Source organism: Zingiber officinale, chromosome 5B, assembly GCF_018446385.1.
Source record: "Zingiber officinale cultivar Zhangliang chromosome 5B, Zo_v1.1, whole genome shotgun sequence".
Taxonomy (NCBI): Eukaryota; Viridiplantae; Streptophyta; class Magnoliopsida; order Zingiberales; family Zingiberaceae; genus Zingiber; species Zingiber officinale.
In genome coordinates this window covers 28,599,950-28,610,812 of record NC_055995.1, presented here as the reverse complement: position 1 = coordinate 28,610,812, position 10,863 = coordinate 28,599,950, and the positions used below count along the sequence as shown (strand labels likewise).

The 10,863-nt window shown below is 35.0% G+C and overlaps 1 pseudogene; it reads left to right on the top strand.

Moving 5' to 3' along the window:
- Positions 1–1,601: 1,601 nt before the first annotated feature.
- LOC121984293 lies at positions 1,602–10,239 on the top strand (annotated as a pseudogene).
- The last annotated feature ends 624 nt before the right edge of the window (positions 10,240–10,863 follow it).

Genomic DNA, 10,863 nt, shown 5'->3' with positions numbered 1-10,863 from the left:
AGATACTTACAAATATAATGGTATTTTGGGTAGATTATTTTAAAAGTGGCACAGAGGAGCGCCCATTTAACTTTAATCAGAAATGGGGCGCCCATCTAATGAAAATATAAATAATGGGTGCCTATTTGATTTTTTTCTATAAATTACAGATCTGCATAGGTAAATTTCCAAAATACTCAAATTTCAAAATGACCAAAAAAAACATACTCGATATCATTTTTGCCCTTGTTACTGTTCCCAATCGACAATGGATTTGGGATAATGTCCATTAACACAGTAAAGTCCCTAATCGATTGCTACATTGTAGCAATCGATTAAAAAACTCATTTTGTGTTAAAAATCATTAATTTCAATATAGTAGGTCAAATTGATGTTTAAGAGCATGAATATAATAAGGAAAATTAGATGAACACATAAGACCTAGTTTTGTATCACTCCAAACTCTCTAGGTATATGAGGAGTGATTTTTTCAATACGAATCAAATTGATTCGTATTCAAAAAATTATCGTTCTCAATATATTATGTCAAATTGATGTTTAAGGACATGAATATAATCAGGGAAACTAGACAAACACATAGAACTTAGTTTCATGTCATTCTGAGTTCTCTAGGTCCATGAGTCAATTTTGGTCTGAATTTGATTAAAACTAACTGATGGACTTAGAGAGTTCAGAATAACATTGAACCAAGTTATTATGTCAACACATGTGTTGGACTATCCCATAGTCCATGTATCTATACGTGATTGAACCAAGTTGGTCTGAATTTTGGTATGATTTTTTCAACACGAATCAAATCGATTCGTATTCAAAAAAAAATTTACTATTCTCAATATATTATGTCAAATTGATGTTTAAATACATGAATATAATTTTTATAATTATATTCATATTCTCAAATGTTAATTTAGCTGATTATATTTAGAGCAATTATTTTTAACATAAAATATATTTTTTAATCGATTACTATATTAGATAAATAGTATTCTAAATTAATTGCTATACTATAGTAAATATTATGGAGTACTTAATTTAATAATTTTAAAATTGGAATATATGATTTAAGTATTTTATAAATTTAGCTATGTCGTTTGGTAATAATATTTTTTCTTTACTTATTCATGTTGTCAAAAATTTAGCTCATGCAATTATTTATAACATAAAATATATTTTTTAATCGATTACTATATTAGATGAATAGTATGCTAAATTAATTGCTATACTATAGTAAATATTATGGAGTACCTAATTTAATAATTTTAAAATTGGAATATATGATTTAGGTATTTTATAAATTTAGCTATGTGTAATAATATTTTTTCTTTACTTATTCATGTTGTTAAAAATTTAGCTCATGCAATTATTTATAACATAAAATATATTTTTTAATCGATTACTATATTAGATGAATAGTATTCTAAATTAATTGCTATACTATAGTAAATATTATGGAGTACTTAATTTAATAATTTTAAAATTGGAATATATGATTTAGGTATTTTATAAATTTAGCTACGTCGTTTGGTAATAATATTTTTTCTTTACTTATTCGGTTCCAAAAGTGGGCACGTGAGGTGGACGCTCTGTTAGGTATACCTGTCTATTTGACCCTCGTACCACCCGGCCTCGCTTCCGAGGATATCTTCCCTCGACGGTGCAGGAGTATTCCCTGCTGTTGATTCTCCCCCGGACAGCGTCTCCGGCCGCCAGATCCTACAATGAAGCAGCTCCACAAACAATCCAGCCTCAACCAGAACACCCAGATCCCGATCTACGCCGTCAAGCCCAGCAAGCCACCGGGCCGCTCCTCCTCCTCCTCCTCCTCTTCCTCCCCTTCCTTCCTCCGCGTTGCCTTGGGTTACCTCCTCCGAGAGCAGCGCCTTCTCTTCGTCCTCGCCGGCGCTTTCATTGCTTCTACCTTCTTCCTCCTCCACCCCTACTACAGCTCGTCCCTGTCCCACTCTCACCCCGACGATCACCTCTCCCATCGCATCCTTGATAACTTTCAGCACACCTCCTCCTACCGCAGCGTCTCAAGCGACGGCGTCGCCGTCAGTGGCGGCGGTAGGAGAGTGCCGGTGGGGCTGAAGAAGCCGCCGAAACGGATTGTGGTCACCGGAGGCGCCGGATTCGTCGGAAGCCATCTTGTAGACAAGATTCTCGCGAGGGGGGATAGCGTGATTGTGATAGATAATTTCTTCACCGGGAGGAAGGATAACGTGATGCATCACTTCGGGAACCCGAGGTTTGAGCTGATCCGACATGACGTCGTAGAGCCGATCTTGCTGGAGGTCGATGAGATCTACCATCTCGCTTGCCCGGCGTCGCCAGTGCACTACAAATATAACCCTATCAAGACCATCATATCCTTTTGATTATTTGCAGATATTTCATTTTGCAAGATCTGTTCAAATTCCAAAAAAAAAAAAATCCCCGTGCGATTGATCCGCTTGATTATGATGGATCTTAGGAAAACTTCAGTCTACACATTAATTTATGCTAAAATTTTGATAGAATAAGTATAGCCGGTTGAGTTACAATTGATTATGGTAACTAATTCTCTGTAGACGATTTGGTTTCACCGTATAATTCTCCCTCATTTCAAAGAAATCGGGAACTTATTTTCTTAAACACATTTCATGTCTATAGGGATTGAACTTTAGTTCATTTGCTTCCTATTTCTTGTAATCGAGTGCTTGCTTTGTTGCCGTAACCATCTGATATGCTCTTTGAAAGCAGCAAAGATGGCTTTTGAGATAGAAGTGTTTCAATTCCTTAGTGGTTTCGTACAAGACAAATGTAATGGGGACATTAAATATGCTGGGCTTAGCAAAGAGAATTGGAGCTCGTTTCTTGTTGACAAGTACTAGTGAGGTATATGGCGACCCACTTGAGCACCCACAAAAGGAGACATACTGGGGCCATGTCAATCCCATAGGTAGGGAAACTTCTACACAATGTTGTTTATGTTATATATTTGCATATTTTGTGACACCCATGTTACTTCTGACCTGTCTATTTAATGCATTTAATTTGTTTTCTGTTTCATTAGGATTTTCAGTTGGTTTCCATTTTTATTCATTGGATATTGGCATAAGTGATTTAACATAAACTTTGCTGCTCCGTAGGTGTTAGGAGTTGTTATGATGAAGGAAAGAGGACAGCAGAAACTTTGACCATGGATTACCATCGCGGTGCTGGACTTGAGGTGACTTTACACAATTGAAGTTGGAAAAAAAAACTCATCTCAATGCATAAGATTTAGGGATTTCATGGTCCAGACATGTAATAAAACTAAAAACACAAATAAACCATGAGTCCCAACTACTTAGGTCGGTTGTAGGATACACAAAAATTTTCCTTTTATTGAAGTTTATGGAATGCTACATCACTACTGATTCTGTTGTAGTCTTGTAACCAATATGATAGAACTGATGGTATACAATTTTGATTGTTGTGTTTTCACTGTTTTATGTAACATGCTTGCATCGGCCATTAAAGTTGTCTCAGTTCGAGACTGATATCCAAAAAGTGGAAATCATTTTGAACCTTTAATTGTGATACAGTAGCATATAGTTTTACATCGTTTTTCTGTTAAACTGAATTTACATTTCCTATTGATACAGGTAATTCCTCATCGAAAACATTTCAATATAATTTATAAAAAGGAATCATCTAATCTTTTTCTAACCTCACCTTGTGGGATAAGGCTTGTTGTTGTTGAATGTTTCCATTTGAGAATATATTCAATCTTGCAAAGTTGTTAATATGTTTCTGAATGAATATACCATTACAGGCAAGATTCTTACTGTGCTTGTAGTATTGGCAATTCTCATTCTCTTGTCCAATTAACACGATCTCCTTACTCTATGCCACCTATGTGTGAAACATACCCCAAGCATTACACTTTCTATGGAATTAATTTGACTGCTGAACTATCTGATTTCTTACATCAATCTAACTGATAAGAGAACAAATTACTTATTACCCCTTTAGTAACATTTTCATGTGATGAGATGAATTTGTAATACTTGGAAATAGAGTAGTTTGGATGCATTCTTTACCAGTATTTAACCTTAGGTATGCTTATTCCATTCCTTTGTCTCTCTTTTCTCTTTCATCATTTCTTCTTGTAGCCAAACAAACTGAGTTTTCTTTGCAGACATTTCTTTTTCCTTAAATTTTTCTTAATGAATATGTTTCTTTAATACATTGTTTCTAACATATCAGGACAGCAGACTGACAAATTTATTACTCTTAGTTGTTGGCCACATCCAGTGTGCTTTGCTGAAATGGTTATGTTGTCCCCTTGAGATATAACGATGCCTTAGCTTTGTCAAATGTGCTAATTCATTAATCTATTCAATTCTTTCAAACAACTTTCTCAAATGAGGGCTGAAATTTATTGATATCTTTGATGTATTAGGATTTGAAAGTATTGTACTTTTGGTTTGATATATCATCTTTTGTATAAATAATTTACGTTAAGAATAATCTGCATCACTCAATGACTCAAAAAGTGATTGCCTTTGTTAATAAACCTCTCAGTGAAATTATTTTAGCACTTACTTGCAGTGGAATACTGTGCCATTTTTTCAAGTAGGAACCTTGATGGGAAAACTGTCTTATGATTATGCATGTACAGGTACGAATTGCACGAATATTCAATACGTATGGACCTCGGATGTGCCTTGATGATGGCAGGGTGGTCAGTAACTTTGTTGCTCAGGTATCTTTGCCTGCAGTGATATTCTTTTCTCATCTGGCAAACAATATATTATTTTAATATAATATTTTTCTTTGTAAATGGTAAGAAGATAAAGTCAGCTGTTTTGAAAATGAATTATTATCATATCATAGTGAATTCAATATTCATATTTTGCAGGCACTTCGAAAAGAACCTATGACTGTGTATGGTGATGGAAAGCAAACTCGAAGTTTCCAATATGTTTCAGATTTGGTATCGTGTACTATGTTCTACCTTTATATCTGGCATGAGCTATGACAGTTTGATCTCAAATTTAAGCGGACCATTGTCTAAATTACCTACTTCATTTCACCGAATTTTTCCTGTGATCCTTTCCTTTTTTCCATTAAATAAATAGCTTGCTCTAGTAATGCCTCAAATGTTTCGTAGTATTGACAATTTTCATTCATGGAAATCACAGATAACTTTACTGTCTTAAAAAACTAGGATGGTACATAATGTTTTCACCTGAGACCATCATTAAGGAATCAGAGCATGTTTGTTCATTCTATGTTCTATATTATAAGTATATCAGGTTGATTTGAGATGATTGTTAAATTGTAGTTCACCTCATTGAGTTAAACTGTTAAGAATAGGCCACTCTTGCCTAGATAATTTTCTGAATATCATAAGTTTCTTACCAGTCATGATGACCAGTCATGGCCGGTCCCAAGCCCGGATAAAGGAGGAGGGTTGCGTTAGGTTGCCAGCCAGCGTCAAACTATGGCAAAATTTCATGAATGAATCCATTAAACTATTGTGCTAATGCTAGGTTGTTCTCCGGAAGGAACGCGTTGCAGGGTCCGACTGTAACGTCTCGGCAAGGACCGCTACATCTCCAGAACTCGGGTGTAGTGATAAATATGCAAGAGTTCGCGTTACAGAGTCTCAGCAAGGACCGCTACATCTCCATGAGAACTTGGGTGTAGTGTTAAATAGGCAAGAGTTCTCACACCATAGGTTAGATAAGAACAAATATGATAGGAAAACTAATAATCTAAGATTTGGAATATGGAATATAGGAACTCTCACTGGTAAATCAATGGAGGTAGTAGATATGATGATTAGGAGAAAAATTAATATTTTATGTGTACAAGAGACAAAATGGATAGGTGAGAAGGCAAAGCTGATAGAGAACTCGGTTTTTAATTTTTGGTAAACTGGAAAAAGTAAAAAAATAAATGGAGTGGGTATTATCGTAGATAGTTTGTTAAAGGATTAAGTTGTAGGAGTAGTTAGAAAATGGGATAGAATTATAACTCTTAAGATAATAGTGGCGAAAGAAACTATGAACATAATTAGTGTATATGCACCACAAGTAGGATTAGATGAAGCTACCAAATTAAGGTTTTGGGAGGACTTAGATGAAATATTACAAAATATTCCACCAAATGAAATGATTTTAATAGGAGGTGATCTAAATGGGCATGTCGGAGTGAAAAATGAGGAATATGAGAGAGTACATTGGAGTTATAGGTTTGGAACGAGGAATGAGGAAGGGAAAACTATATTAGATTTTGCGATAGCATATAACCTTATATTAGCTAATACGTTGTTTAAGAAAAGGGAAGAACACTTAGTCACATTCAAAAGTGGGAATAATAAATCGCAAATTGACTTTCTTATGGTTAGGAAGAAGGATAGAAAGATTTGTAAAGATTGCAAAGTCATCCCTGGAGAAAGCTTAACTACCCAACATAGGGTAGTAGTGTTAGCTATACGCCTCAAACATAGTATCAATAGAAAGAAAATATATACAATTCCTAGAATTAAGTGGTGGAAGTTAAAGGATGGGAAGCAACAAATATTTAAGGAGAAGGTAGAAGTACAAGCATTAGATGAAATATACAATGACTCTAATACAACATGGGATAAGATGGTATCAAAGTTGAAAATATTAGCTAAGAGTGTACTCGGTGAGTCAAGGGACATGCACCACTAAGTAAAGAATCTTGGTGGTGGAATAAGAAAGTACAAGAGAAAGTGAAGGAAAAACGAATAGCTTATAAGAAATTATATATTTGTAAGAACGAGGAAAACTTAAAAAAATATACAATAGACAAGAAAGAAACTAAGAAAGTAGTGAGTGAAGCAAAAAATAAAACTTTTGAACGATTATATCAAAAATTGGATACAAAAGAAGGGGAAAGAGACATTTATAGAATAGCTAAAGTGAGAAAAAGAAAAACAAGAGATCTTAGCCAAATAAAATGTATTAAAGATGAATGTAATAGGGTATTAGTAAACGATGGAGAAATAAAAGAGCGGTGGAAGAGGTATTTTCATCAACTTTTTAATGAAGGTTTAGGTGACCAACTTAACTTAGGTAATTTAATTAGGTCAAATGAGCATAGAAATTTTAATTTTTATCGTAGAATTCAAACTTCGAGTAAAACAAGCTTTAAATGAGATGTATAATGGAAAAGCCGTTGGACGGATGATATTCCGATAGAGGTATGGAAGTGCTTAGGAAACAAGGTATTGAATGGCTTACAAAATTATTTAACATGATATTGAAAACGAAAAAAATGCCTCGATCAACGGAGGATAAGTACTCTAGTTTCCTTATATAAGAATAAGGAGACGACAAAATTGTGTAAACTATAGGGCATTAAACTAATGAGTCATACTATGAAACTTTGGGAAAAAGTAATAGAAAAAGATTAAGGAAGGAGACCATAGTGACGTAAAATCAATTTGGGTTCATGCCTGGAAGGTCGACAATAGAAGCTATACATCTTCTTAGACAATTAATTGAAAAATATCGAGAGCAAAACAAGATCTATACATGGTATTCATTGACTTAGAAAAAGCGTATGATAGAGTCCCAAGAGAAATTATATGGAGAATTTTAGAAAAGAGGTGTTAGCATAATATATATTGAACTAATTAAGGATATGTATGAGGATGACTTCATGCGGAGTAACTGAAGCATTTCCAATAAAGATAGGGTTACATCAAGGATCACTCTAAGTCCCTATCTTTTACATTAATTATGGACGAACTCACCGTGCACATTCAAGACACAGTACCGTGGTGCATGTTTTTAGATGATATTATTTTGGTAGATGAGACACGTGAAGGAGTAAATGCTAAGCTAGAATCTTGGAGGGAAACACTAGAAGGGAAAGGTTTTAAGCTTAGTAGATTAAAGACGGAATATATGGAATTTAAGTTTAGCAATATTAGAAGTAATGAAACAATTGTTAAGATAGGAGAGGACGAGTTGCCTGGAACCGAGAAATTTAAATATTTAGGATCATTTTTACAAATGGAGGATTGAGAGAGATGTCTTACATAGAATACAAGCAGGATGGGTGAAATGGAGGGGAGCGTCGAGTGTTTTATGTGACCGTAAAGTACCTCTTAAACTTAAAGGTAAGTTCTATAAAACCGCAGTTAGACCTGCTATGTTATATGGAGCTGAATGTTGGGCTATGACTCGAGCACATGAGCAGAAGATGAGAGTTGCAGAGATGAGGATGTTAAGGTGGATGTGTGGACATACGAGGATGGACAAAATAAGAAATGAGAGCATTAGAGAGAAAGTAGGAGTTGCATCTATTGAGGAAAAACTCAGAGAGACACGTTTAAGATGGTACGGACATGTACTTAGACGACCAATAAATGCTCCAGTTAGGCGATGTGAAACTATGATAAACATGCATATAAAACGAGGAAGAGGAAGACCAAAAAAGACTTGGTTAGCAACAATAAAACAAGATAAAATTTATTTAAATATAGATGATGATATAATAGGAGATAGAGCTCAATGGCGTAAAAGGATTCATACAGCCGACCCCACTTAGTGGGAAAAGGCTTGGTTGTTGTTGTTGTTATCATAAGTTTCTTACCTAACTTGTGATGTATTTCTGCATATAGCTTCTTGTTTCTTGAAACTAGTTTTCTAGTCTCATTTCCTGGAACTTGGACACTGAATGCATCCTTGCATAGGCAGCATAACACAAGATACATCATAAGCATGATTTAAAATCTTGTTCTGGCACCAAATTAGTACTTGTTTGGATCAGTATGTAATCTGATTGATAATCATTCATACACTTGGTTCAGATGGTATACCATGTGACCTGATGCCGTATATTTTTCATCCTCTTCTTTTAAAATTAGACATTTGACTTGTAGCAAACATTGATAGTTGAGTGAGTTAATGTCAGTTATTGTCAAACAAGGTCTAACACCAAAGTTTCCTTTCGGCGTTGAGTAAATTGCCATTTTTTGGATCCTTTGATATTGCTTAAACCGTGCATGTTAGGCAGCATACTTGTGACACAATTGGAACTCCCATTGGATGATTGAATGTCTCTTCTGTTAATAAATATGGTTCTGCCTAGTCTAGTGCAGTGTTTATGCCTAGTATAGTGTAGTGTTTAATTTTTTTCATCATAATCCTGCTCCATCATCGATTTTTTACCAAATGAGAGTTTTGGTCATATGTTCAGTATTTTGGTCATATGAAAATAGAAAACAAATTAAATCAGAGGAATTGGTTTGAAGTTCAAGTTTATCTCTCTTTAGTAGTATAGAAAAACATTATGTTGGACCTGTTCAGAATTCTTCCCTCTGTTTTCATCTAACTAAAGCTTTGTCTTATTGAATATATCAATAGGTACAACAGAATTATGTCCAAGGGTTAGAATTATAGCCCCAAATGCCTTTAGTCCATTCAGAAGACCTCTTTCACCTAGGAAAACAAAAGGACGTTAGTTTGAGGCTCGGAATGAATTTAATTAAATGAAGCAAAAACAAAAACAAAAAAGTAAGATAACCTATAAAAACTACATAACCAGTATGATGCTATCTTTTCCAACACATTTCTGCATTGCTCCCAAGCTTGTACACATCTGCCACAAATCTAAGAATAATGTTTCTCTAGATCTTTTGTTATCTTGATGCTGGCAGAATACCTAACTTGTGTTGTTAACTATCTTTATACGCAAACTTTCTAGGTTGACGGATTAGTAGTGTTAATGGAAGGTGAGCACATTGGTCCTTTTAACTTGGGTAATCCCGGTGAGTTCACCATGCTGGAGCTAGCTGAGGTACCATATATCCTTGTTGGCTGATGAAAAACTAAGATATCTACCAATTCATTCCAAACTTTTTTATATTGAATTGTAATCTAACACTCTTGCAGGTTGTGAAAGAGACGGTTGATTCATCTGCAACCATAGAATTCCGGCCTAATACTGCTGATGATCCTCATATGAGAAAACCTGACATATCGAAGGCAAAAGAGCTGCTGAACTGGGAGCCCAAGATTACATTGCGGCAAGGACTGCCCTTGATGGTGACCGACTTCCAAAAGCGTATTCTCAGTCCTCAGAATTAAGAAAATGAGGCCTAAATGCTACTCCATTTCATTCTTTTATTAACTGATATATGCATTGCTGTAGTTCCTAAAATTCTTGAAGCGCAGTTTTCTAAGTTAACCACTGTTTATTCTACGTGAATAGCTGCATTTCAAATGGTTCTATGCCTCCTCTCATAATATGATTGAATAGGTAAATAGTGGGAAATAGAGGCCTCCATGGGTGTTCATGCAAAGATGTTACTATCAATAGATCGATTATTAACAGGCGTGGAATGTCCCGTTGATTGTCTTAATCCCTTCTTGCATGTGCTACCATTGTTGTACAAAATTCTGTGTGATTTACCTTCCTTCCAGACAGTGGAGGTCATCCTGGTAGGACTGTCGAGGTGACGATTTCACCTTTTACTGTCAATTAAATAGTGAAATAGAAATGGGTATGTTTACATGATCCATATGTCATAGGAACATAAATGAAAAGTTGGTGCCCTCAGGGTATAGTGTGGATGGTGGGTATATGACATCTCTGGTGTAACGATCAGGGATTGATTCTTATAAACTAATGACTCGAGATTTATCTCACCATGTACCTAATACTTATGTATTTACATTTACCTCTTTTCATATTCGTGAAATCAGCATTAGGAAATTGTTAAAGTAGCAGATCTACCTTTATAAATGGGAAGTTGTTGTAGCCAAATCAATACCATATCTTAGATTTGTCTGGGACAAGAGTCGAATCCTCTGATGAAAAATGTCCTCTCACACAGGATTTGCTTAGTATATG